This window comes from Pan paniscus, chromosome 2 (assembly GCF_029289425.2).
Source record: "Pan paniscus chromosome 2, NHGRI_mPanPan1-v2.0_pri, whole genome shotgun sequence".
Classification (NCBI taxonomy): domain Eukaryota; kingdom Metazoa; phylum Chordata; class Mammalia; order Primates; family Hominidae; genus Pan; species Pan paniscus.
The window spans coordinates 88,159,341-88,185,128 of record NC_085926.1 but is presented as its reverse complement, the minus strand read 5'-3'; the positions used below and the strand labels follow the sequence as shown (position 1 = coordinate 88,185,128).

At 39.1% G+C, this 25,788-nt stretch overlaps 1 protein-coding gene across 1 annotated transcript in view; it reads right to left on the bottom strand.

The window, feature by feature from the left end:
- The window catches only part of HTR1F (5-hydroxytryptamine receptor 1F), a 263,146-nt gene that overhangs the window by 30,137 nt on the left and 207,221 nt on the right, over positions 1–25,788 (bottom strand). Inside the window, exon 3 of the transcript XR_004670617.2 lies at positions 8,390–8,448. The gene's annotated coding sequence lies outside the window, so the exon portion shown is untranslated. The remainder of the gene's footprint in view (positions 1–8,389; positions 8,449–25,788) is intronic.

The following is a 25,788-nucleotide window of genomic DNA, read 5'->3' as shown; positions in this document are numbered from 1 at the left end:
ATTAAAGTGAAGCAACTTAGACTAGAAGTGCTGGCCAAGGTTGAGTGAAATGTAAAATGTCTGCTAAAAAGGTAAGATGATGAATAGCAGTCATAGCCTCAGGCCAACTGCAGCAGCAGAGGCTGCAGTTTGTCCCATTGGCCTCCTATTGTTAGTATTTAATTTCATTTTATTTTAAAATTGTGACTAGCCACTACATTGAAAAATAGTGACTAGACGCAGGGAATTTAATTCAAAGCATGAGTGAATCTGTGCAGTACAGTGGGTACAGTAGAGCAGTTACAGCCATATCCCCTATGCAATTATGTTTCCCATACATGCCAATAACTTCTTTACTTGAGGTACCTGCATCCCTTAGTCAGAGGGTTTCCTGGGTGGAGGGTGCTTGGCCTCTGTAATCTCCAGGGAGTTACTGTCCATGAGCAGAGCTTTTAAACAATGAGGAGTAGAAATTGGTCTTCTCCTGGAGTTTGGCCATCCAGAAGCCAATCTCCACCTTTCTTGCCCCTTGAATGGAACAACTCTGAGGCGAATTCTACATCTACTGGAGGGGCCCAGTGAGACCTAATCCAATTTCACCAAGTGGTAATCTGCTTGTTAAGGTATCCTGAATTCAGATTCGTTTTCTGTTATTCTCTATTTCACTTCTGCAGTCCTGTATTGGTGCTTTTTGAGATCACCACACGCATGCAAAAATTTGCACTAAAATCCTTGGCTCAGGGTCTGATTCTGGGAAAATCCAGCCTAACACTATATGGATATGTTCCCTTCCAAGATCAGTATCTTAGCCCACTTTTAACTCCCACCAATCATTCTATCATCCTTCAACTACATTGACATTATTATTAGTTTAATCTCAGAATCCTTATGATACAAACAGGGGTCAGGGAAATACTGGGTGGAAGAGGACAGTTCCCTGACAAAGGCCCCACCCTCAAGCCTGGAAACCCAAGGACCTAAATGGGAACAGGCATTCCTGTTTTTGTGCCCCAAAGCTGTCTTTTGGCCTGCCACCCCCCACTATCCTGTACACATAAACACTATAAACCACAGGCACCATGAGCAGATGAGCAGACAACCAGACAAAGAGAAGAGCAGAAGAGTGGCAGAATGGCATGGCAGAGAAGGAGAGAAGAGAAGGAGTGCCTGAATATCAAGAGGAGTTTGGCTGGGGATGGTCAGAGGGGAGATCAGCTGCTGGACGGCCAAACTCCAGGGGAAGATCACCTTCCCACTCCATCCCCTTTCCAGCTCCCTATCCATCCCATTGAGAGCCACCTCCATTACCCAGTAAAATCCCTGCATTCACCATCCTTCACGTCCATGTGTAACCTTTTTCTTCCTGGATGCCAGACAAGAACTGTGTACCAAGAGGGCACTAAGCTGGTTAACACTTAAGCTGTCTGTGGATGGCAGAGCTAAAAGAGCACAGTAGCACACCCGTGGGGGCTTTGAGAGTCACAGGCACACATCCCTAGACATCACTGTCGGGTCAAAGCCCAAAAGCACATACCCTGGCTCTTGCACCTGCCCGTCTATGTGCTCTCCCTCCCATGAAAGCTTTGAGCAGTGGCAGCGGCCAAACAGATGAGCCACATCCTTGTCATGTGTCCTGTGAGGAGGGTTAGAGAACTCTCCCATTTCACTTATTGATGCATTGTTTTCATTTCTTTCTGTTTTTATTGTTTTTTTTTTCTATTTTTGATAGTGGTTAAATAAAAAGTGTTATTATTTCCAAAAGTCTTTTCAATAATGGTTTTAGTTTTAGTGTGATAAAATTTCTGAGACTTCGTATGCTTGAGAACATCTTCAACTTACCTTACATTTAAATGATTATCTAGACATAAAATCCTAATTTAAAGTTTCTTCAGCACTTAAAAAATACTGATTTGTTTTCCCCTTGCTTCTGCTGTTGCTGTTGAGAAGGCTTATGTCATTTTAATTCTTTCTCCATTGTATATGGTCTTGTTGCATTTTCTTGGAAACTTTTCTTGTATATAATTTACTTTCACAGTAAGTGCAAGATCAAATTGTCCACATGACATATTGCTAAGATAGTATATATTACATTTGGCATTCAAAAGCTATGTTATCATTATGGGGAAAGAAAACTTCAAGGGCCACTATAATTTGAATAGGAAATGTGACAGTCACGGAGGTGTATTAGATCTTTCCTTGAGAGAGCCTGCCACAAAGAGTGTAGTGAGCTGACAGCCTCCAACTCTCTCCAGTCAGCTCCCTGGAGACACTAAGCACATCAGGGGTGCTAGATAACTAAACAAAGCAGCGATATTAGGGCATGGCAATTTCCTCTTAATCTGAAACTCCTCTGTTAGGAATCTGTGCACTAGAGCTCCCCATTGGGCTCACTGAGATTTTCTGCACCACAAAGATTTTCTACACCACAGTGTGAGGCGCTTCCCCCTCTATCTTTCTTCCTTATGGCATTTCTTTCTCAGGTGTCAGACTTGCATGGTGGACTGTAGGCTATCTCTGCCTACTCTTTCTCCCCCTACTCCTTATCTTGCACAAGTGCATTATACCTCTTGAATTTCTGACTACATCTTAGTGTCTGCTTCCGGGGGACCAGGACTAACAAGAATAAATGAGTGTATGTTGTGTATTTAAGTAGAAAGCCCAGCCCAGAGAACTTGCAATCTGATAATTTTCCACATGATGCCATGGAGTTGTACCACCATCATCCAGCATCCTCTACTTTTCCTATTCTTGGCCCCATCAGGGCTTGCCGTGAAATGAATTTGGGGCTATCAAAAATAGATATGTTTTTATTATAGATTATTTTTACTATAGCCTTTGCTGGATTGACATGACACATTTTATATTTATAGTATGACAAGAATGCAAATGCTTACCATTATCTCTTTAAGCCATTCACAATTTACCAAACCGACTAATGTTACCACAGTAGATTACAACTTGGATATACATTTGATGGTACTTATTACATTGTTCCTGTTTACTTTCTTGGCTTTAAAAAATCTGTGAGTGGTTTCTGACTCAGAGTTAACATTTTCTACCTTTAGTGTGTTACGCTTTACAAAACACTAAAATTTAAGAATTTAGACATCAATAATTCAGAATATTTTTGTAAATTATACAAGCAAGTTCATAAAGACAGAATAATTCATGTTCAAAACATAAATGTTTTTACTCATTTAAAACATGTTTATAGATATATAATAGTTACACAAATTTATGGGGTATATGTGATATTTTGATACAAGCATGTAATGTGTAATGATCAAGTCAGGGTAACTGGGATACCTCAAACAATTATCATTCTTTTATGTTGAAAACATTAAAGTTCTTCTAGCTATTTCAAAATATACAATACACTATTCTTAACTATAATTTTCCTATTGTACTATTGAATACTAGAACTTATTCCTTTTATCTAATGGTATTTTTTCAAACATTAACCAACTTCTCTTTCTCCTCCCCTACTCCCACTTACCTTTACAGCCTCTGGTAATTACCATTATTATCTTCTACCTCCATGGGATCAACTTTTCTATTTCTCACATATGAGTGAGAACATGTGGTAATTGGTATTTCTGTGCCTGGCTTATTTCATGTAACACAATGACCTCCAGTTCCACCCAGTTGCTGCAAATGACAGGATTTCATTCTTTTTTATGGCTGAATACTAGTTCATTGTGTATATGTACCCCATTTTCTTTATCCTATCATCTGTTGATGGAGATGTAGGTTGATTCCATATCTTGGCTATTGTAAATAGTGCTGCAATAAACACAAGGGTGCAGATGTCTCTTTGATACACCGATTTCCTTGTCGTGGTAGTGGGGGTGGTATATATCCAGCAGTGAGATTGCTGGACTGTATGGTAGGCCTATTGCTAGTTTTGTGAGGATTTCTACACCGTTTTCCATACTAGTTGTACTATTTTACATTCTTACCAATAGTGTATACATTTTCCTTTTTCTTTACATCCTTGCCAGTATTTATTATTTTTTGTCTTTTTGGTAATAGCCATTTTAACTGGGTAAGATGATACCTAATTGTGGTTTTGATTTTCACGTCCCTGATAATTATTGATGTTGAGCATCTTTTTGTATACCTGTTGGCCATTTGTATGTCTTTTGAGAGATGTTTATTCAGATCCTTTGCCCATTTTTAAAGTGGATTTTTGTTTTTTGCTATTGAGTTGTTTGAGTTCCTTATATATTCTGGTTACTAGTCTCTTGTCAGATGAATAGTTTGCAAATATTTTCTCTCATTCTGTAGGATGTATATTCGCTATTTAAAATTGTTTCTTTTGCTGTGCAGAAGCATTTTAGCTTCATGTAATATCATTTGTCTATTTTTGTTTTTATTGCCTATGCTGTAGAGTTCTTACCTCCAAAATCTTTGCCCAGATCAAAGTTCTGCAGCATTTACTCTATGTTTTCTCCTAGTAGTTTCATAGTTTCAGGTTTTACATTTCAATCTTTAATCCAGTTTGCGTTGATTTTTGTATATAGTGAAAGATGGGGATGTAGTTTCATTCTTCCACATTAGGATGTCCAGTTTTCCCATGCCATTTATTAAAGAGAGTGTCCTTCTCCCAGTGTGTGTACTAGTCATCTATGTCAAGAATGAACTGGCTGTAAGTGTGTGGATTTGTTTCTAGGTTCTCTCTTCTGTTCCATTGGTTGATGTCTGTTCTTAGGCCAGTAGTATGCTGTTTTGGTTACTATACCTTTGTAGTGTAATTTGAAATTAGGTAGTGTGATACCTCCAGTTTTATTCTTTTTTTGCTTAGGATTACTTTAGCCATTTGTGTTTCTTTTTGGTTTCATGTAAATTTTAGAATTGTTTTGTTCTGTTTCTGTGTAAAATGTCATTTATATTTTGATAGAAATTTTATTGAATCTGTAGATTGCTTTAGGTAGTGATATGGTTTGGTTGTGTCCCTACTCAAATCTCATTCTTGAACTGCAGTTCCCATCATACCCACATGTTGTGGGAGGGACTCAGTGGGAGCTCATTGAATCATGGGGACAGCTACCCCCATGCCGTTCTTGTGACAGTAAATGAATTCTCATGATATATCATGGTTTTATAAGGGGTTTTTCCCCCTTTGCTCAGCATTCATTCTCTCTCCTGCTGCCCTGTGAAGAGGTGCCTTCCGCCATGATTGTGAGTTTACTGAGGCTTCCACAGCCATGGGGAACTGTGAGTCAATTAAACTCTTTCTTTTATAAATTACCCAGTCTCAGGTATTTCTTCATAGCAGTGTGAGAACTAATACAGGTAGTATAGACATTTTAGCAATATTAATTATTCTAATCCATGAGAATGAGATATTGTGTTAGTCTTTTCTTGCATTGCTATTGTGAAAGGAAAATCTTGGGGCCCCAAAATTACTAAGCTAAGGGAAAAGTCAAGCTGGAAACTGCTCAGGACAAACCTGCCTCCCATTCTCTTCAAAGTCATCCCTCTGCTCACTGAGATAGAGGAATATTCTGATTGCCTCCTTTGGAAAGGTTTATCAGAAACTGAAAGAATGCAACTATTTGTCTGTCACCTACCTGTGACCTGGAAGCCCCCTCCCTGCTTTGAATTGGTCCCACCTCTCTGGACGAAACCAATGCACTTCTTACCTATATTGATTGATGTCTCATGTCTCCCTAAAATGTATAAAACCAGGCTGTGCCCTGACCACCTTGGGCACATGTTGTCAGAACCTCCTGAGGCCGTGTCATGGGTTCCTGTCCTTAGCTTTGGCAAACAAACCTTAGCTTTGGCAAACAAACCTAAAATGATTGAGACTTGTCTCATAATTTTTCTTGATTGACACTATAAAGAAATACCTGAGATTGGGTAAGAAAATAAGTTTAATTGGCTCATACTTCTGCAGACTGTACAAGCTTGGCACTGGCATCTGTTCAGCTTCTGGGGAGGCCTCAGGGAGCTTTTACTCATGGCAGAAGGTGAAATGGGAGCAAGCATGACACATAGTGAAAGCAGGTGCAAGGTGGGGGAAGTGGCACTTTGAAAAAAATCAGATCTTGCAAGAACTCACTATTGAGAGGACAGCACCAATAGGAAGGCGCTAAATCACTCCTGAGAAATCTGCCTCCATGATACAATCACCTCCCACCAGGCACCACCTCCAACACCAGGGATTACAACTCATCATGAGATTTACAGGAGACACATGTCCAAACTATTGCAGATATCTGTTCTATTTTTTTGGTCTCTTCACTCTCTTTCTTCAGTCTTTTGTTGATTTCTTTGTAGAGATATTTCATGTCTTGGTTAAATTTATTCCTAGGCATTTTATTATTATTATTTTTTAGTAGCTGTTGTAAATGGAATTTCTTGATTTCCCTTTCAGATGATGTTTGTATGTTGGTTTTATATCCTGCAATTTAAATAAATTGGCTGATCAGCTCTAAGAGTAGTTTGGTGGAGTCTTTTGGTTTCCCTAAATATAAGATCTTGTCATCTGCAAACAAGGATAATTTGACTTCTTTCTTTTCAATGTGGATGCACTTAATTTTTTTCTATTGTATAATTGCTCCGGTTAGAACATTTAGTGTTATGCTGAATAAAAGTGGTGAAAGTGGGCATCCTTGTCTTGTTCCAGGTCTTAGTGGATAAGATTTCAATTTTTCCCCCTTCAAAATGGTATTAGCTGTGGGCTTGTCATATATGGCTTTTATTGTGTTATGTTCCTTCTATACCCAAATTGTTGAGGGTTTTTATCATATAGAGAACTGGTTTTTTAAACCCTTTGTATTTGGAAACATTCTTTATACAATTTCAATGTTTGTTTATTAATTCTAATTTATAAACTGTTTATTTTTAAAATTTACTTTTAAGCCAGGTGCAGTGGCTTACACCTGTAATCCCAGCACTTTGGGAGGCCGAGGCGGGCGGATCACCTGAGGTCTGGAGTTCAAGACCAGTCTGACCAACATGGAGAAACCTCGTCTCTACAAAAAATAGAAAATTAGCTGGGTGTGGTGGCACATGCCTGTAATCCCAGCTACTTGGGAGGCTGAGGTAGGAGAATAGCTTGAACCTGGGAGGCAGAGGTTGTGGTGATCTGAGATCACTACATTGTACTCTAGCCTGGGCAACAAGAGTGAAACTCCATCTCAAAAAATAAATAAATAAATAAATAAATAAATAAAAATTTCTTTTAATTGATTAATGGTAATTATATTTATAGGATACAATGTGATCTTTTGATCTATGTATACATTATAGAAACATTAACATATCCACCACCTGACCAACTTAGCATTTTTTTTGTGGTGAGAAAGTTAAATATCTATTCTTTCAGCAATTGTGAAGTATACAATACATTATTATTAACTGTGCTCACCATATAGTGCAACAGATTACTAAAACTTATTTCTTCAGTCTAACTGAAACTTTGTAGCTTTTGTTTACCATCTTCCTTTTCCCGATCTCTCCTCTTTCTCCTAGTCTCTGTTTCCATGCGATCATCTTTCTTAGATTCATCATGTAATTAAGATTATATAGTATTTGTCTTTTTGTGCCTAGCTTTTTTCACTTTGCATAGTGTCCTCCAGTTTCATTCAATATGTGTATTTTTATATTAAAGCATACTGATTCAGTAAAGCATAAAGGCCCTCCCTGGCTACACTTTTTAAATTTAGCTGTGGTAATATTTTTTTCTTTTTTTGAGATGGAGTCTCACTCTACCACCCAGGCTGGAGTGCAGTGGTGTGATCTTGGCTCACTGCAACCTCTGCCTCCCAGGTTCAAGCAATTCTCGTGTCTTAGCCTCCGAAGTAGCTGGGATTACAGGAGTGTGCCATCATGCCCAGCTAATTTTTGTATTTTTAGTAGAGATGGGGTTTCACCATGTTGGCCAGGCTGGTTTCAAACTCCTGACCTCAAGTGATCTGCCCACCGCAGCCTCCCAAAGTGCTGGAATTACAGGCATGAGCCACCATGCCCGGCCTTAGCTGTGGTAATTTGGATTTGATAAAATATCAAATAATTTATAGCTACTCCCCTATCCCAATCAATTCAAATCATTTATGTTTATAATAGATTATATTTATTTAGTTTGAAGGCTTTCTCCAATTACAAGTGATCAACCTGCCAATTTGAAAACTAAGATATTTTATGAAAAACATGTGGTTTGTAGTGATGTGATTATGATTATTTACATATCAATTTTTATTTATATATTTATATGCATGCTGCCTTTTTCACTCTGTGGTTAGCCTTAAATGTCTGGCACCAGTGTACTTATGTAAAATAGACTACTGTGGAAATGCTTTTCAGAGTTCAGCAGATTTTACGTGTCCACAAAAACCACAGAGCTACTAGGTGTCACATAACAGCTATACTGAAGCAAACTTTTGTTCAAAGCCACACTTACTTTTGCTGCAGTGAAGTGCATTCTTACTATATGTACTCCAAAAATTTTCAAGGCTTTTCCTGCAAGAAAAATATTCTATATTATACCATCTTCTTGTTATGTGTGTGTGTGTGTCTCAGTCATCTTAAATTCATTTGAAATTCTTTGAGTGCAAGGTCTGATATTTTTGTTTTCAATTTGCATTTTAATACTCCATAATACTTAGAAGTTAAATAATATATGGCTTACAAGCATACCTGTTAAAAGTTAAAAATAGGAGCAAAAATGAGTACTTTTCAAACAATTTAAAAATTATTAGTTATTATTAATGATTAAATCTCTTGGTGCTATGTAATAACTTCAGCCTAAATTTAACTCTTTCTTCATATTCTTTTTTTTTTTTTTTGAGACAGAGTATCACCCTGTCGCCCAGCCTGGAGTGGAGTGCAGTGGCACCATCTCGGCTCACTGCAACATCTGCCTCCCAGGTTCAAGCGATTCTCATGCCTCAGCCTCCTGAGTAGCTAGGACTAAAGGTGTGCACCACCTCACCTGACTAATTTTTGTATTTTTAATAGCGACAAGGTTTCACTATGTTGGCCAGGCTGGTCTCAAACTCCTGACCGCAGGTGATCCACCTACTTTGGCCTCCCAAAATGCTGCATTTACAGGTGTGAGCCACCACACCTGGTATTCTTCGTAATCCTTTCTCTCTCTCTTTCCTTCCTTCCTTTCTTTCCTTCCTTCCTTCTTTAACTTTTGGTATTGGCTGCACTTTCAAACAATAAATACAGATGTTAATGAAAAGGTCCTTTCAATCTAAGAATTATGAATATGCTGGGTGAATCTAGATCTTCTAGTCTTTCCACAGTGATCATTTGTAGTCATGGTGGAATTTTCCTGACCTTGGTAAGCTTACTCAAATATGAGGATGAAATCTCTAACTTTGGCTAGTTACCACTCTGCTTTTTCTATCCATATGCTATGTCATTAACTCTCTTCAGTCTCTTTTCCCCCCAAATGCATGGTGAAAATTCAAAGGTGATATCAACCATACAGGCACATTCTGGGGAAAGTGGTAGCAAGGATGTCAGTCCATGACCTCAGTCTTTTTCAGGCTCATTACAAAGACATTGGGAGGAGGTGTTAAGGTGTTAGTGGGCCTTTTTATAAAGACTTGTGTGGAAATACTAGTAGCTTGGGTTTCAGTTTGCAGTAGTTCCCGTAATATTGTTTCAATATAATACTCTATTAAATAAAAACATCTCTCAGCTATCTATAAATCTGTTCATCCTTCTGTAATCATTTATCAAGCTTTACAATATTTGTCCCAGAACTTTGCTAGGCTACAAGCTAAGGAAACAGGAAAAAATATGTATGGCTTTCGATGTCAAGGAGCTAAGAGGTTTGGAGAAGATGAAAATGAAAACAAGAACCATAGAGAAAATAGGTGTTCAAAATAATACAGGATAATACAGCAAGAGAAGAAGTTGAATGCTAATCTGGAGTGGAGAAAACTAAGAGAAGTTTTAGGAAAGAGGTATTACCTGAGCTGAGTTTAAAAGAATGAATAAGGCCGGGCACGGTGGCTCATGCCGGTAATCCCAGCACTTTGGGAGGCCGAGGTGGGCGGATCACGAGGTCAGATCAAGACCATCCTGGCTAACACGGTAAAAACCCCGTCTCTACTAAAAATACAAAAAATTAGCAGGGCGCCGTAGCAGGCGCCATAGCGGGCGCCTGTAGTCCCACATACTTGGGAGGCTGAGGCAGGAGAATGGCGTGAACCCGGGAGGCGGAGCTTGCAGTGAGCCGAGATGGCGCCACTGCACTCCAGCCTGGGCAAAAGAGCCAGACTCCATCTCAAAAAAAAAAAAAAAAAAAAAAAAAAAGAATAAAATTGATCACGGGCTTTAATTTACAAGCAAGTTAAGTGTAAGAGCTTGGGGCAGAGTATAAAATACAGTTGGAGAGGAGGGTGGGGACCAGTCTTCTCCATCTTGCTAAGGAGCATGGGCTTGATCCCACATAGGTAGTGGCAAACCACTGAAGGATGTAAACAAGAGAAAACCTGGACCACCCTTGAGATGTAAAAAGGTGACTTCAAAAATTTTTATAGAGGACAGATTGCACTTGGATGGAGTTGGATGTAGAGATACCAAAGGAGAGACAATGAAATCTTAAACTTGAGACACAATAATGAGAAAAGAAGGGGATGAATAGGACACCAATTGTGTCCGGAATTGATGGGTTCTTGGTCTCACTGACTTCAAGAATGAAGCCACGGACCCTCGCGGTGAGTGTTACAGTTCTTAAAGGCAGCGTGTCTGTTGTTTGTTCTTTCTGATGTTCGGATGTGTTCGGAGTTTCTTCCTTCTGGTGGGGTTCCTGGTCTCGCTGGCTCAGGAGTGAAGCTGGGGACCTTCGCCTTGGGTGTCGCAGCTCTTAAGGCAGCGCGTCTGGAGTTGTTCGTTCCTCCCGGTGGGTTCGTGGTCTCGCTGGCTTCAGGAGTGAAGCTGCAGACCTTTGCGGTGAGTGTTACAGCTCATAAAGACAGTGTGGACCCAAAGAGTGAGCAGCAGCAAGATTTATTACAAAGAGCGAAAGAACAACGCTTCCACAGTGTGGAAGGGGACCCCAGCGGGTTGCCATTTGGGGCTTGGGCAGCCTGCTTTTATTCTCTTATCTGGCCGCACCCACATCCTGCTGATTGGTAGAGCCCAGTGGTCTGTTTTGACAGGGTGCTGATTGGGGCGGTTACAATCCCTGAGCTATGCACAAAGGTTCTCCACCTCCCCACCAGATTAGCTAGATACAGAGTGTCTTTTGCTGCATTCACAAACCCTGAGCTAGACACAGGGTGCTGATTGGTGTGTTTACAAACCTTGAGCTAGATACAGAGTGCCGATTGGTGCGTTTACAATCCCTGAGCTAGACATAAAGGTTCTCCGTCCCCACCAGACTCAGGAGCCCAGCTGGCTTCACCGAGTGGTTCCCGCACGGGGGCTGCAGGTGGAGCTGCCTGCCAGTCCCGCGCCAGGCGCCTGAACTCCTCAGCCCTTGGGTGGTTGATAGGACTGGGCGCCCGGGAGCGGGGGGCGGCGCTCGTAGGGGAGGCTCGGCCGCATAGGAGCCCACGGAGGGGGTGGGAGGCTCAGGCATGGCGGGCTGCAGGTCCCGAGCCCTGTCCCGCGGGAAGGCAGCTAAGGCCCGGCGAGAAATTGAGCGCAGCGCCGGTGGGCTGGCACTGCTGGGGGACCCAGTACACCCTCCGCAGCCGCTGGCCCGGGTGCTAAGCCCCTCATTGCCCCGGGCCAGCAGGGCCGGCCCGCTGCTCCGAGTGCCGGCCCGCCAAGCCCACGCCCACCCGGAACTCCAGCTGGCCCGAAAGCGCCGCGCCCAGCCCGGGTTCCCGCTCGCGCCTCTCCGTGCACACCTCCCCGCAAGCTGAGGGAGCCGGCTCCGGCCTTGGCCAAACCAGAAAGGGGCTCCCACAATGCAGCGGTGGGCTAAAGGGCTGCTCAAGTGCCGCCAAAGTGGGAGCCCAGGCAGATGAGGCGCCCAGAGCGAGCGAGGGCTGTGAGGACTGCCAGCACGCTGTCACCTCTTACTATCAAGGTACACACTAACTTGTGCTCATAAGGGAAAGGGGGATTGAGGAAGCTTCTCAGGTTTCTGGTTTAGTTTGGTCTCTTGGGAGTATAATGGAACTATTAAAACAGAGATAGGGAAGCTTAGAAGAGGAGAATGGGGCAATAAATAATAGTAATGAAATAAGATTTTTTTATGTTGAGTTTCAAATGCCTGTGGGCATTCAGTTAGAGATGTCTATTAAGCTGGTCGCAGGGCTGCTGTGAATTGTTATTGAGGTTGTCCACCATCCTAGGGTGCCATTTTCATTAACTGCAATGTGAATGTTGCTCCCTACTTTGTGCAGAGCATTGTTTGTGCAGAGTATTGTTATAAGTGGTGGCCATGTCATTGGTCTAAAATGGCAGAAAACGATATGAACTAGGAACAAACATTTCATTTAATCTTTAACAAATTTTTGAGTGTGTGTGATGTGCCAGGCACTTTTCTAGACACTAGGGATACAGTGGTGAGCAAATCAATATCCTTGATCTCACTGGACTTACATTCTAGTCGAGAAAATACTTATTTGCTCATTTTACTTGCTTGTTATTTATTTGCTCATTTTATTTGCTTATTTTCTGTTGTCTCCATTAGAATATAAGTGCAATGAGAGGATTTAATGGCAGAGAGTACTATAGGCTATTATTAATACATCTATAATTAATAAATAAGTAGTCAGATGGAGAAGAACTATTCCAAGTAACTTAAAAAACAGGGAGTCCCTGAAGAAATAGCTGGTTCTAGATTTTAGACAGGAATACAAGAAGATAACCTTATAGTATATTCTTACTCCAGAAAGCAAGTGAGTTACCAAAAACTACAATATTGTGTATATCCAAAGGACTCAGGAGCCAACTTGAAGAAACTCTTTATCAACTCAGATTCAGACAAGAGAGGAGCCATGACAACTATTATGGAAACAGAAGGGTTTATGATAAGAATTTGAATTTATATGAGTGTGGAAAGGCTGGGAAGGAAGCCAGAGGATCACATCATTAATGTTTTCAGCTTGAAGCGTCAAGTGGCTTGAAAGGCAAGAATTTGAGAAGAGTGTGAGAAGCTTTTAGTCTTCCTCCCACAGGCAAAATGGTAGCTCATGGAGAGGTCTGTGAAGCCACTGAATATCTGCTTCCACTTCCAACTTCCAAATTTTGCATAAGTTACATCTGACTCAAAGCCACATAGGGAAGGTAATTCTGGGAAATATAGTTTCCAGCCACAGAAGATGTGTCAGGAAATTCTCAAGTAAACACAGGACCCCACTCTCCAAATATGGACAACTTGAATATCAATGAAGATAATAACCGCAATTGACAAATACATCATACAATCAAATGCATGAGTTAATAATGATCTTAGAATAATGATCTGATAATTGGAAGAATGACCTTAAGTTACGCTGACTGCAAAAATGGCCTAAAGTATTCTCTTCCCTGTATTCATGTTTGTTATCATATGTTGGCAGCTCCTTCCATAAAGAGGTATTTTTCCCCATCCCTTGAACCTGGACTAGCCTTATAACTTGCTTTGATGAATAGAAGGCAGCAGAAAAAACACTATACCAGTTCTGAGTATGGTCCTCAAGAAGCCTTGTGTGCTTTCTGCTTACTCTTTTATACAATGTTGCTTTCTCATTTTTGCAACACTGCCACCACAGTGTGACAAAGTTCAGGCTAGCTTGTTGGCCAATAATAGATTACACGGAACAGAATTAAGTCATCTCAGCTGAGGCCATCCTAGACCAGCCAGCTGCCAGCTGACCAACAAAGCTCAGCCCAGAAAAGCCAAACCACCCAGCTTATTTTTAATGCCTATTAAAAAAAGTTTTATTGAAGTATAACAGATGCACAATAAACTATATGTATGTAACATGTACAGTCTGCTAAGCTTTGATGTATGTGTGCACGCATGAGACCATGAACATGATGAACATACGTATCCATCATCCACAAAAATTTTCTGAAGCCCCTTGGTAATCCTTCCTGCTGGTCCCTACTGGTCCCCAACCCCAGGAGACCACTTCCATGCTGTTACCACACGTTAGTTTTCATTTTCTAAATTTTGTATGTATGAATAAAATAGTATGTACTCTTCTTCTGGCTTTTACTCAGAATAATTATATTGAGATTCAACCATATGGGAGTGCTTATCAATAGTTCATTCCATTTTAGTGCAAATTTACCTATTGATGGAATTTGGTTGTTTCCACTTTTTGGCTTTTTCAAATAAAACTGCTATCAACATTCATGTACCAGTGTTTGTATGTATATATGCTTTTATTTCTCTTGGGTGGAATGTGGAGCGTTTGGATCATAGAGTAGGTGTATGACAAACTTTTAAAGAAACTGAACTGCCTAAACTGTTTGCAAAGTGTATGTACTATCCCACATTCCCACTATTATTATTCCCACCAGTATTAAGAGCATTCCAGTTCATCCACATTCTCTCCTACACTTGATATGATCAGTTTTTAATTTTATTTAAAATATAGCCATTCTAATAGATGGAGAGTTGTATCTCAATGATTCTAGTTTGTGTTTCCCTGATAACTAATGATGCTGACCATCTTTTCATATGCTTATTTTCCATTTGCTATTTTCTTTGATAAAGTATCTGGTCAAATCATTTGCCAATTTTTACTGAGTTGTTCATTTTCTTACTATTGAGTTTCTTTATACTGTCTGAATACAAGTTTTTTATTCTATATATAATTGGCAAATGTGTTATGCCCGTCTGTGGTTTAGAGATTATAGAAATATCAGTTTTTGTGTATTGTTTCTCTGTCCCATGGTCTTGATAAGTTATTTGTTCTATAAATTTTTTGAAGATTTTATTGGGTTTCTATTAATTTATAATCTACTCAACTGCTAATAAAGAGAATTTTGCTTCTTTCTTTTCAAACCAGGTGCCTCTTATTTATTTTTTCTTGCCTATTCACACTGACTACAACCTCTAGCACAATGGTGAATAGAAGTAGAAATATTTGTGATTTTTTTTCCCAATCCTAGGAGGAAGGCATTCAATCTTTCACCATTAAGTATGATGTTAGTTATAGATTTTTAATAAATGCTCTATATCTGATTGAAGATTTCTATTTCTGTTTTACCAAGATTTTAAAAAATTTTAATCTGATTACTATTTATTATTTATTTAATTTTATTTTATTTTTTGAGACAAGGTCTCACTATTGCCCAGGCTGGAGTGAAATGGTACAGCCTCAGCTCACTGAGCCTCCTGGGCTCAAGTAATTCTTCCACCTCAGCCTCCCTAGTAGCTGGGACTACAGGTGTGTGCCACCATGACAGGCTAATATTTTGAATTTCTTGTAGAGACTGGGTTTCGTCATGCTGCCCAGGCTGATCTCAAATTCCTGGGTTCAAGCAATCTGTCTGCTTTGGTTTCCCAAAGTGCTGGGATTATAGGCGTGAGCCACTGGGCTAAGACTAAGATTTATCTATTTATTTTTAAATCAGAAATGGGTGTTGTCAAATCTATTGAGATGAACATACAATTCTTAAAACTTTGATTGATTCTTTAATGTTAAACTAACCTTGCATTTCTGGGATAAATACCACACTTGAAAAACAATGGTGAGTCAGGTGCGGTGGCTCACACCTGTAATCCCAGCACTTTGGGAGGCTGAGGTGGGAGGATCACTTGAGTCCAGGAGTTTGAGACCAGCCTGGCCAACATGGTGAAACCCTGTCTCTACTAAAAATACAAAAATTAGCTGGGTGTGGTGGCACGTGCCTGTAACCCCAGCTACTCGGGAGGCTGAGGCAGGAAAATCACTTGAATCTGGGAGGCAGAGGTTGCAGTGAGCTGAGATTGCACCACTGCACTCCATCCTGGGCAACAGAAAACAAACAAACAATCCAAAAAACAATGGTGCATTTTCTGTTATATATTGTTGGGTTAATTTGATAAAATTTTGTTCAGAATTTTAAATCTATGTGCAAAATATTAGCACATAGTTTTTTTCCTTGTAATGTCTTTTTTTTTTTTTTTTGTCATAGTAATGCTAGCATCATAGAATGAATTGGTATGCATTCCCATATACTGTGAGGCCTGAGATTCCATGGGTTGCCCTGACATCTTTGAGCCTCCGGGGCTTCCAAGGCCTAGGTGTGTGTTCCCATGCTCTTATCAGATTTGCCCCCCACCAGTGTGAAAGGTTCTCTGCCCAGCTAGTTCTTCTATTAGCTGGACCAATTGCACTCTACCTAGTCTTCAACCTAAGATGTTTTATTTCCCTGTCAGCTTGTAAAATTATTCAAAGAAGCCAATCACATCCTCCCATAGGAACCAGTGGTCACCCCACCCCGTTTAACCTACATGGCCTGCCTCCCACAGTTCCTGCTTTACTCTGTTGCTGAGTGCAAGCTTCATGTGGCCATGTGGCTTGCAGTATCATCTTCCCTGGCCTGTGAGTACTGTATATGTGACTAAGCTTAATCTCTTAATCTCTTAGTCTCATCGGTACAGTGTTAGGTGTTGTGTGTTTGGCTATCTTGTTCTACTCAGGGTGGGGACTCCTCCTTAACGAACAGGGTGAGTAGGAAGTGATTAGAACATCTCTTCATTTCAGTTCTCTAGAAGAGCTTGTGAGGAATTCGTATTGTTTCTTCCTTTAATGTTCGGTAGTATTGACAGTGAAGCAAAGTGGCTTGGGGTTTTCTTTATGGGAAGATTTTAAACTATAGATTCAAATTTATCAATAGATATAGGGTTATTAGGTTGTGTATTTCTTCTTGAGTGAGCTTTGGTAGTTTCTGTCTTTCAAGATTTTTTTTTTCACTTCATCTAAGGTGTGAATTTATAGGCATAAAGTTGTTCATATTTCCTTATTATTCTTTAGTAACTGTAGATTCTTTTATGAGGTCCCCTCTCTCACTGTATCTTCTCTCTTTTTCATGATCTATCTGGCTAGTGGTTTATCAAGTTTATTGATCTTCTGAAATAACCAACTTCTGGTTTCATTGATGTTTCTCTTTCTTATGTCATTAGTTTGTGCTCTGGTATTTATGATTTCCTTTCTTCTATTACTTTGAATTAATTTAATCTTTTAAAATAGTTTCTTAAGGTGGAAGCTAAAGTAATTTATTTGAGACCTTTTTCTCTTTAATACTGGCTCTTATAATAAATTTCCTCTTAAGTAATACTTTACTGGCATTTCACCAAATTTGATATGTTCTGTTTTCACATTCAATACAAAATAATTTCTGACTTCTCTTTAGTTTTCTTCTTTAACCTCTAAGTTATTTAGAGTTGTATCAATTAGTTTCCAAATGTTTGAGAATATTCCAGATAACTTTTTGATATTAGATTTTATCATGACTAGTGAACACATTTTGTGTGGCTTTAATCCGTTTGAATTGAGACTTGTTTTATGGCTCAGAATACAGTCACTCTTGATAAGTGTTCCATGTGCACTTAAAAAGAATGTGTATTATGCTATTGTTGGATGGCACACTATAAATATCTATTAGGTCAAATTCTAATATTCTATATCATGCATCAGTAAACTTTTTTTTAAAGAGAAGATAGTAAATATTTTAGGCTTTGTGGGCCCTAGAGGCTGTGTCAAGTTATACTACTCCTAAAGTGCAAGCTGAAATCGTTTATTCAAGATGTTTTTCTTTTTCTTTCTTTTATTTTTTTTTGAGACAGTCACGCTCGCTCTATCGCCCGGGTTGGAGTGCAATGGCACAATCTCAGCTCACTGCAACCTCCGCCTCTTGGGTTCAGGCCAGTCTTCTGCCTCAGCCTCCCGAGTAGCTGGGATTATGGGTGCCTGCTGCCACGATCGACTAATTTTTCTATTTTTAGTAGAGATGGAGTTTCACCATGTTGGCCAGGCTGGTCTCAAACTCTGACCTCAAGTGATCCACCCATCTTGGCCTCCCAAAGAGCTGGGATTACAGGCGTGAGCCACTGCGCTCCGCCCTCTTTTTTTTTTATAATGGCACTTAGTACTATCGATTTTCCTCTAAGTACTGCTTTAGTGGTGTTTTTATATTCATTTGTTAGAAAATATTGGCATCTAGTGCCAATTTCCTTCTAAATCCTACTCTTCTGTTATAATGTGAAAGCAGCCATAGACACTATCTAAGTGAATGAACTTAGACACTATTTAAGTGATTGCTGGGTCAAATGGTAGTTCTGTTTTTAGCTCTTTGAGGAACTGCCACACTACTTTCCACAATGGTTGAACTAGTTTACACCCCCCAGCAACAGTGTATAAGAGTTCCCTTTTCTCTGCAACCTTGATAGTATCTGTTATTTTTTGACTTTTTAATAATAGTTATTCTGAGTGGTGTGAGATGGTATCTCATCGTGGTTTTAATTTGCATTTCTCTAATGATCAGTGATGTTGAGCTTTTTTACATATGCTTGTTGGCTGCTTGTATGTCTTCTTTCGAAATGTGCCTCTTCACGTCCTTTGCTCACTTTTTAGTGGGGTTGTTTGATTTTCTCTTGTAAATTTTTGTACATTCCTTATAGATGTTGGGTATTAGGGCATTGTTAGATGCATAGTTTGCAAATATTTTCTCCCATCCTGTAGGTTGTCTGTTTACTCTGTTGATAGTTTCTTTTGCTGTGCAGAAGCTCTTAAGTTTAATTAGATCCCATTTGCCATTTGTCAGTTTTTGCTTTTGTTGTGATTGCTTTTGGCATCTCTGTCATGAAATCTTTGTCTGTTCCTATGCCCAGGAGGGTATTGGCTAGGTTGTCTTCCAGGTCTTTTACAGTTTTGGGTTTTACATTTAAGTCTTTAACTCATCTTGAGTTGATTTTTGTGTATGTTGTAAGGTGGAGGTCCAGTTTTAATCTTCTGCCTATGGCTAGCCAGTTATCCCAGCACTGTTTATTGAATAGGGAATCCTTTCTCCATTGCTTATTTTTGTCAGCTTTGTTGAAGATCAGATGGTCGTAGGTGTGTGGCCTCATTTTGGGACTCTCTATTCTGTTCCACTGGTCTATGTGTCTGCTTTGGTATCAATACTATGCTGTTTTGGTTACTGTAGCCTTGTAGTATAGCTTGAAGTCAAGTACTGTGATGCCTCCAGCTTTGTTCTTTTTGCTTGGGATTGCCTTGCAGACACTGGCACCTACTTGAAGGTAGAGGGTGAGAGGAGGGAGAGGGGCAGAGAAAATAACTATTAGGTACTAGGCTTAGTACCTGGGTGATGAGATCATCTGTAAATGAACCCCTGTGACACGAGTTCACCTGTATAAAAAACCTGCAAGTGTACACCCGAACCTAAAATAAGTTTTTTTTTTGAAAGGAACTCACAGAATAAAAGAATAAAATGTGGTTGGTTGAATCCATCATTAAGAATTTATCTTAATGAAACAGAATTTTATCTCTAATTGATTCACTGACTTTTTATAGACCCTTAATTTTTACAGTTACACTCATGTCTCCAAAGACTTGCAGGTGTGGCCTGCCATGATACATTCACATTGTATCATGAATGAACAGATGCTTGATAAATGTTGTTCAATTGACTCACTGACTGAGGAATGGATGTTTCTTCATTTGTAAAAATATAAAGAATAATAAAGCCTACTCTCCTCTCAAAAAAAAAAAAAAAAAAAAGGATTACCCTGGTTTTGAGCAATTTGTAATGTACCTTGGTGTATTTTCCTTTATGATTCTTGTGCTTGGGGTTTGTTGAACTTCCTGGCTCTGTGGCTTTATAGTTTTCATCAAATTTAGAAAAATTTCAGTTGTATTTCTTCAAATAATTTTTCTTTCTCCCCATTTTGAAACGTCCTCTAGGCACTTATAGATATGTGTACATTAGTCTGTTTCAATTGTGTGATGGCTCACAGATCTGTTCATTACAAAAAAATTCCCTGTTCTCTGTGGTTTTATTTTGGATAGTTTCTATTGCTGTATATTCAAACTTACTAACCTTCCAATCTGTTCTTCTGAAATGCTAATCTGCCATTAACTACATTCAGCATTTTCATTTTACACATTGTAGTTTTAACCTCTAAAACTTTGGTTTGGGTCTTATAAATATATTTTACATCTCTATTGAACTTTTCAAATGTATAGAATACAGCTATAACTTTTAAAATATTGTTGGTTGCTAATTCTAACATGTGCTGACCATTCTAGCTTGGTTTTGATTGAGTGACTTATTTTCCCACTTCTCACCAGGCCTAATAATTATTTATGGGTTGCCAGATGATGTAAATTTTACCTCGTTGGGTGTTGAATATTTTTGCATTCCTATAAGAATTTTTAAGCTTTGTTCTGAGTTATGGCTATGTTACTTGAAAACAGTTTGACCTTTTGGGTCTCGAATATAAGATTTCTTTGATGAGAGAAGCTCAGTACTTAGACTAGTGCTAATTAATCCCTTTCATTGAGACAAGACCTTTCCATGTACTATTCCCAATGATTTATGAATCATAGGGTTTTCTAGTCTGACTGGTGGGCATAAGCACTATTCTTGACCACGCGTGAATGACTGGCATTGTTGGCTCTCTATAATTGAAATTCTCTATGATAGAAGTAAAAAAGGGATAATGTCAGGGAAAGCAACAGAGCCATAATGAGTACTGTTTTAGTTAGGGTGGTCAGGGAAAGCCTGTCTTAGGAAATGAGTTTTGAGAAGAGGCTTGATTGAAATTAATTAGCAACATGAAGATTAAAATAAGTTAAGTCTATATTGTGCTTCAGTTAGAAAGCCATTGATGGCTTTATATTCTATTTTACTGTTTTCAGTGGGGAGTAGGGGATGAAGTTTGAGTGAATTGGCTGAAAATGAGGAAGGGAAGACAGTATTCTTTTTTTTTTTTTTTGAGACATAGCCTTGCTTTTTTATCCAGGCTGGAGTGCAGTGCAGTGGTGGGATCTCAGTTCACTGCAACCTCTGCCTCCCAGGTTCAAGCCATTCCCCTGCCCCAGCCTCCCGAGTAGGTGGTACTACAAGCATGCACCACCATACCCAGCTAATTTTTGCATTTTTACTAGAGATGGGGTTTTGTCATGTTGGCCAGGCTGGTCTCGAACTCCTGACCTCAAGTGATCTGCCTGTCTCAGCCTCCCAAACTGTTGGGATTAAAGGTGTGAGCCACTGTGCATGACTAGTATTATTCTTTCTAATAGTTTACTGGGAAGGGAAGAGGAGAGAGTTGTTTCTCTTCTCTCAGGTGGGAAGGACACTAAGCATATCTGATACAGTACAGAATTTTCCACGTCTCTGCTTCGAATTGTCATCTGACTGCAGCTTTCTTTCTGGGGCAACTTTTTCTGATCCTATTTCCTTTTAATTTCAGGTAGTTTTTTTTTTCTGCCTAGCTATCCTCTTCAGCTCTGCATAATTCCTTTAGGGAGCCACCTTCAAATCTCTCGTCAATATCAGGTACCACATAGAGAAGACTGCCAGAATCCTGTGCTGTTGGAGGCTTTTATTTCCTCAGCTTTTGCACACATCGATTCTTCAATTGTTTGTCTTTTTGCCTGTTTTCTCTCTACTAACTTTTGAGTTCATCGTTCATTTTCCATTTCAACCTTGTCTTGCCTTTTAGACTAGATTTTCAGCATCGTTTTCTTATCTATAATCTTGTCTACCTGTTAGCCAAAAATTAGGTCCTTCGTATACACTTTCTTGGGATACACTGTCTTGGGATTATTTCAACACAGTCCCAGGATCTATATGCTGTTTACTGAAGTTAAGCTACTAAAAACCACACATTAGGTTGTTATCCTATAGTTCTGGATACCTTCTTGGTAAAGCTAAGGCCATTTTGCGCTCAAATTAAAGTCCCCCATGGCTAGCTAACCTATCATGAGAAGCAAAAAAACATCACTCTTATAACCAGAATCCCTGGGCCCAATAACCAGTAATAGAGACCAGGGCAGAACTGCTGTTTCTGCATCCAAAGGCCCAACTCCACAGTTCTGGAAACTCTCAGAACACTGGTTTATTCTAAAGCACCCACTAAGGCATTTTCCAGCAGTTCAGTCCTGCCCTTTTCTAATGTTCTGTGTGATGACATGGGAAGTGTGCATGAAGCACTTTTGCTGAACAATGAGTACGATGATGGTTATTTTGAGAAAATCACTAGGGATCTAGTTTGAATTGCAACTGAATTATCTGCTTCTTACCATGGAATGTTTTTTTTTTTTAACTTGAAAGAGTGACTGCCAGACAGACCATGGTTATTCAGATGTGTGCATTTGGAAAATACTTTCTCCAAAATGAATGAAATGAACTTTTTACTTCAAGAAAGCAACTGATAGTATTTGTTGTCAATGATAAATTTCAAGTTTTCAAGCAAGGGAGGATGCCTTTATATATATGAGGTTTACTTTAATATCTTTTTCTACTTAACTTTTCTGTAAATTATCCAAGAGATGGCCTGAAAATGGCCTCTATTAAGCAACTCCTCCCATACGGTGTTCTGTTATTTGACACAACCAACTGGTACAATTCTTGTTGTGGTAAAAGAGCTACTTCCTGCAAAATAGGATTTTAGTGGCCAAAGACTACACTTTTAAAATGTGATTTAGCAATTGTATTATCTTACCAGTAAGGGGCAGCAAATAACAATGTTTGTTTGAAATACTAATCTATTACCGTATGGTAATTTGGAATCTGTCCTTTTCTTCTTCTGTTTAATGAATAAATCTCTGACTCCTTTCTCACTCTTCCTAGTGATGATAAAGTCAGAGAGATTGAGGATAAAAGGGACATTCTAAAGGGAAAACAGTAAATTATGACATTTAAACTACAATACTAAGAAAAGGATAAAATCTGCCCGTCCTTTATGCTGACAAATGGTGACTTTCTTTTCTAAGTTGGGTCCTAGTAACTGCCATAAACCAAGTATCCACAAAATGTATTCAGTCCACTAATGAGAAAGAGAAGGTAAAAGTAATATCTTGCCTTAATTCAATATTTCTATCAAAAGATTGGTTTCTCATCTGTGCTTTAGGAATCTAGTTTTAAAAAAACTTTTATGTCATTTTAATAAGTATTTATCAAGCATGTACCATAAGCCAGGGCCATTCTAGGTATTTGAGACAAATGATAAGCAAAATAGATATAATACCTGTTCTTGTGGTACTTTGCTTTGGAGGGGAAAGTTATCCAAACTAAGGGAGGGGCTAGGTAGAACAGAAGAAATTATGAACACCAGACATAAACAGAGAGTAAGATGCTAGTGAAAGGATGGACAAAAGCCAAGTGATTGTGCTGGCAAAATTTCTTCAGAAACTTCTTTTGAATCTTTCACTATTTTTTTCCCGTCAAAAATGCTGATGTGAAAAATGTAATGTTTTTCTTTCATCTGGATAAAATCTCTATCTCAATACCCTTTTCTGTCTGAAGGATAAAGCTTAATTATTTTCAAGTAAACTTCATTGCTCCGTGGATTTCTGAGTGTTTCACTTTGCTGAAATTCAGAATCTGCTCTCCATAACACTCTTTCACCTTAGGTTTAGGTAACAACTTTTGTTGTTTGAGCTGTCTCAATGCTGTGTTGTAATCTTTGAAATATAACTCATTGCATATGGTACTCATGAGTTCTCTTTCCATGCTGACATCAATATCAAGATGTGATTACAACCAGGATGTGATCTGCTGTTGTGACTTCTGGCACTCCAGAGGGCCTCTGCAGGACAGCTAGTGGGCGTGCACACACGTGCTCTCTCTCTCTCTCCGTCTCTCCAACTTTTACATTGTTTCTGGAATCTTTCAGAATTCCCAAGCCAAACCAGGCCACAGGATGCTCACTGGGGCTGCATCAGATCTTTTACTGCCCCTATATCCTATGTGGCTATATTTAAGAAATTGAACCTATATTCACCTAGAAAAGAAAATTATGTGGAAATATTCTGTGGAATAGAACATTTCAGTTGCTCAGGGTCCCATAAGTAAAGTAGGCTCAGAAACCGTTCACTTTTACAGTCCTTAATATATTCTGGGGGTTTCTATTATCCATACCTACACTTTGATACTTAATAGTTGGAGGAATTAAATGAGATATACAATCTTTTACAAGGCTTTTGAACTTGAAGGCTGATATTTGCACTTATTCCAGAAGAGTTTCCTTGAATGAGGGGTAGTCAATTAATGAAAAGGAATTTAAAGGAAAAAATGATTCGATACCAATCAAGTAATAATTTACAATTTGACCTATATGTTCAACTACACCATTATTTAAGAATGAAAATCAAACCAACACATAACTTCTATCTTAAACATGTTTCTCTTCTTTTTACTGCTAACCTTCTCAAAAGAGAAATACCTACTTCTGAATCATCCAACATGTAAAATTTCCCAGTTATATGGCATATATGAAATGGACATAGAAATACTTTGCAATTTCATGCAATTTCATGAACGGTCTTGTTTCAAGTTCACTAATGCACATCTGCATTAGAATATGGAAGTTTTTGTTTTTTCCGGAATTCCAATATTGTCTGTGAGTTTTAGATTCACCTGCAGAGGGCAGCAAATAGTAGTGCAAATCCCTGTTCTTTAAATGCTTAGGCCTCAGGTTTGGTGGTAGCAATTGATTATGCAATAAACATGAATGCTTGTTTACGTTACTTAAAATCAATACTGAAAGGTTGTTTTCATGTAAGAAAGATTTTTTGTGGCTACTTAAAAAAAAAGTAAATGCTGGGCTGACAGTGAAAAAGAAGTAGTTAAATTTATTTTTGGTAGCTCCTTATTCTTCTGGTACTTCTAGAGCTTTTTTTCTAGACAGCTACGACCTGCTTACTTAAATAAGTTTAAGGCAGAAACCGTGAGAGATAAGTAAAGCACTGACATTGGTTTTTTGCTTTAGTGGCATTTGCTGAGCACAGAAGGTCTCAAGCATTAGTTGTTAAGGTTTCATGGATGGAAGACAAAGCCTATGACCCACTCAAGTTCAAGATTATATCAGGAGATTCCTTCTAAACAAAACTGGGACCCCAAAGTGTTATACTCCCAGTTTAAGAATGCATTAGAAATAAACTCTGACATTAATCTGGAACAGAACAAAAAATTTCCTATCTTGAAACTTGATTATTCAACCTTTATTCTCATGAGAGGTGGAAAGAATTTCTCCTGAAGAGTCAAAACCACAATTTGGCTTCTATTCAAGTTTGTATCCAGAATTCACACCACCTGGTGTTATGAAACACACACACTCAAGCAGAAAACCTGAAGCCAGTGATATAGTTTAAATTGATACAGACTGATAATGTCCACAAATACCTGACAGAAGCAAATGCTAATCCTCCCATGAAGAAATCTACTTTCATCTCAGGCCTCAAATAATTTCCACATATAAATTCAAATGAAAATGAGAAAATTGAGGCCAGGTGCAGTGGCTCACGCCTGTAATCCCAGCACTTCGGGAGGCCGAGGTGGGTGGATCACCTGAGGTCAGGAGCTTGAGACCAGCCTGGCCAACATGGTAAAACCCCGTCTCTACTAAAAATACAAAAATTAGCTGGGCATGGTGGCGGACGCCTGTAATCCTAGCTGCTCAGGAGGCTGAGGCGTGAGAATCGCTTGAACCAGGGAGGTGGAGGTTGCAGTGAGCCAAGATCATGCCACCGCACTCCAGCCTGGGCAACAGAGTGAGACTTTGTCAAAAAAAAAAAAAAAATGAGAAAGATCAAAGTAAAAAGAAAAAAATCAATAAATATATAGGGAAACAAGACACTGTGAATGAGAGCAAGTATAAACAATATTAAGGCTCAAAAGTCTTCATATGTAGGAACTGTAAAACTGAAAAAATAAAAACAAGCTTGTTTAAAATGTTTC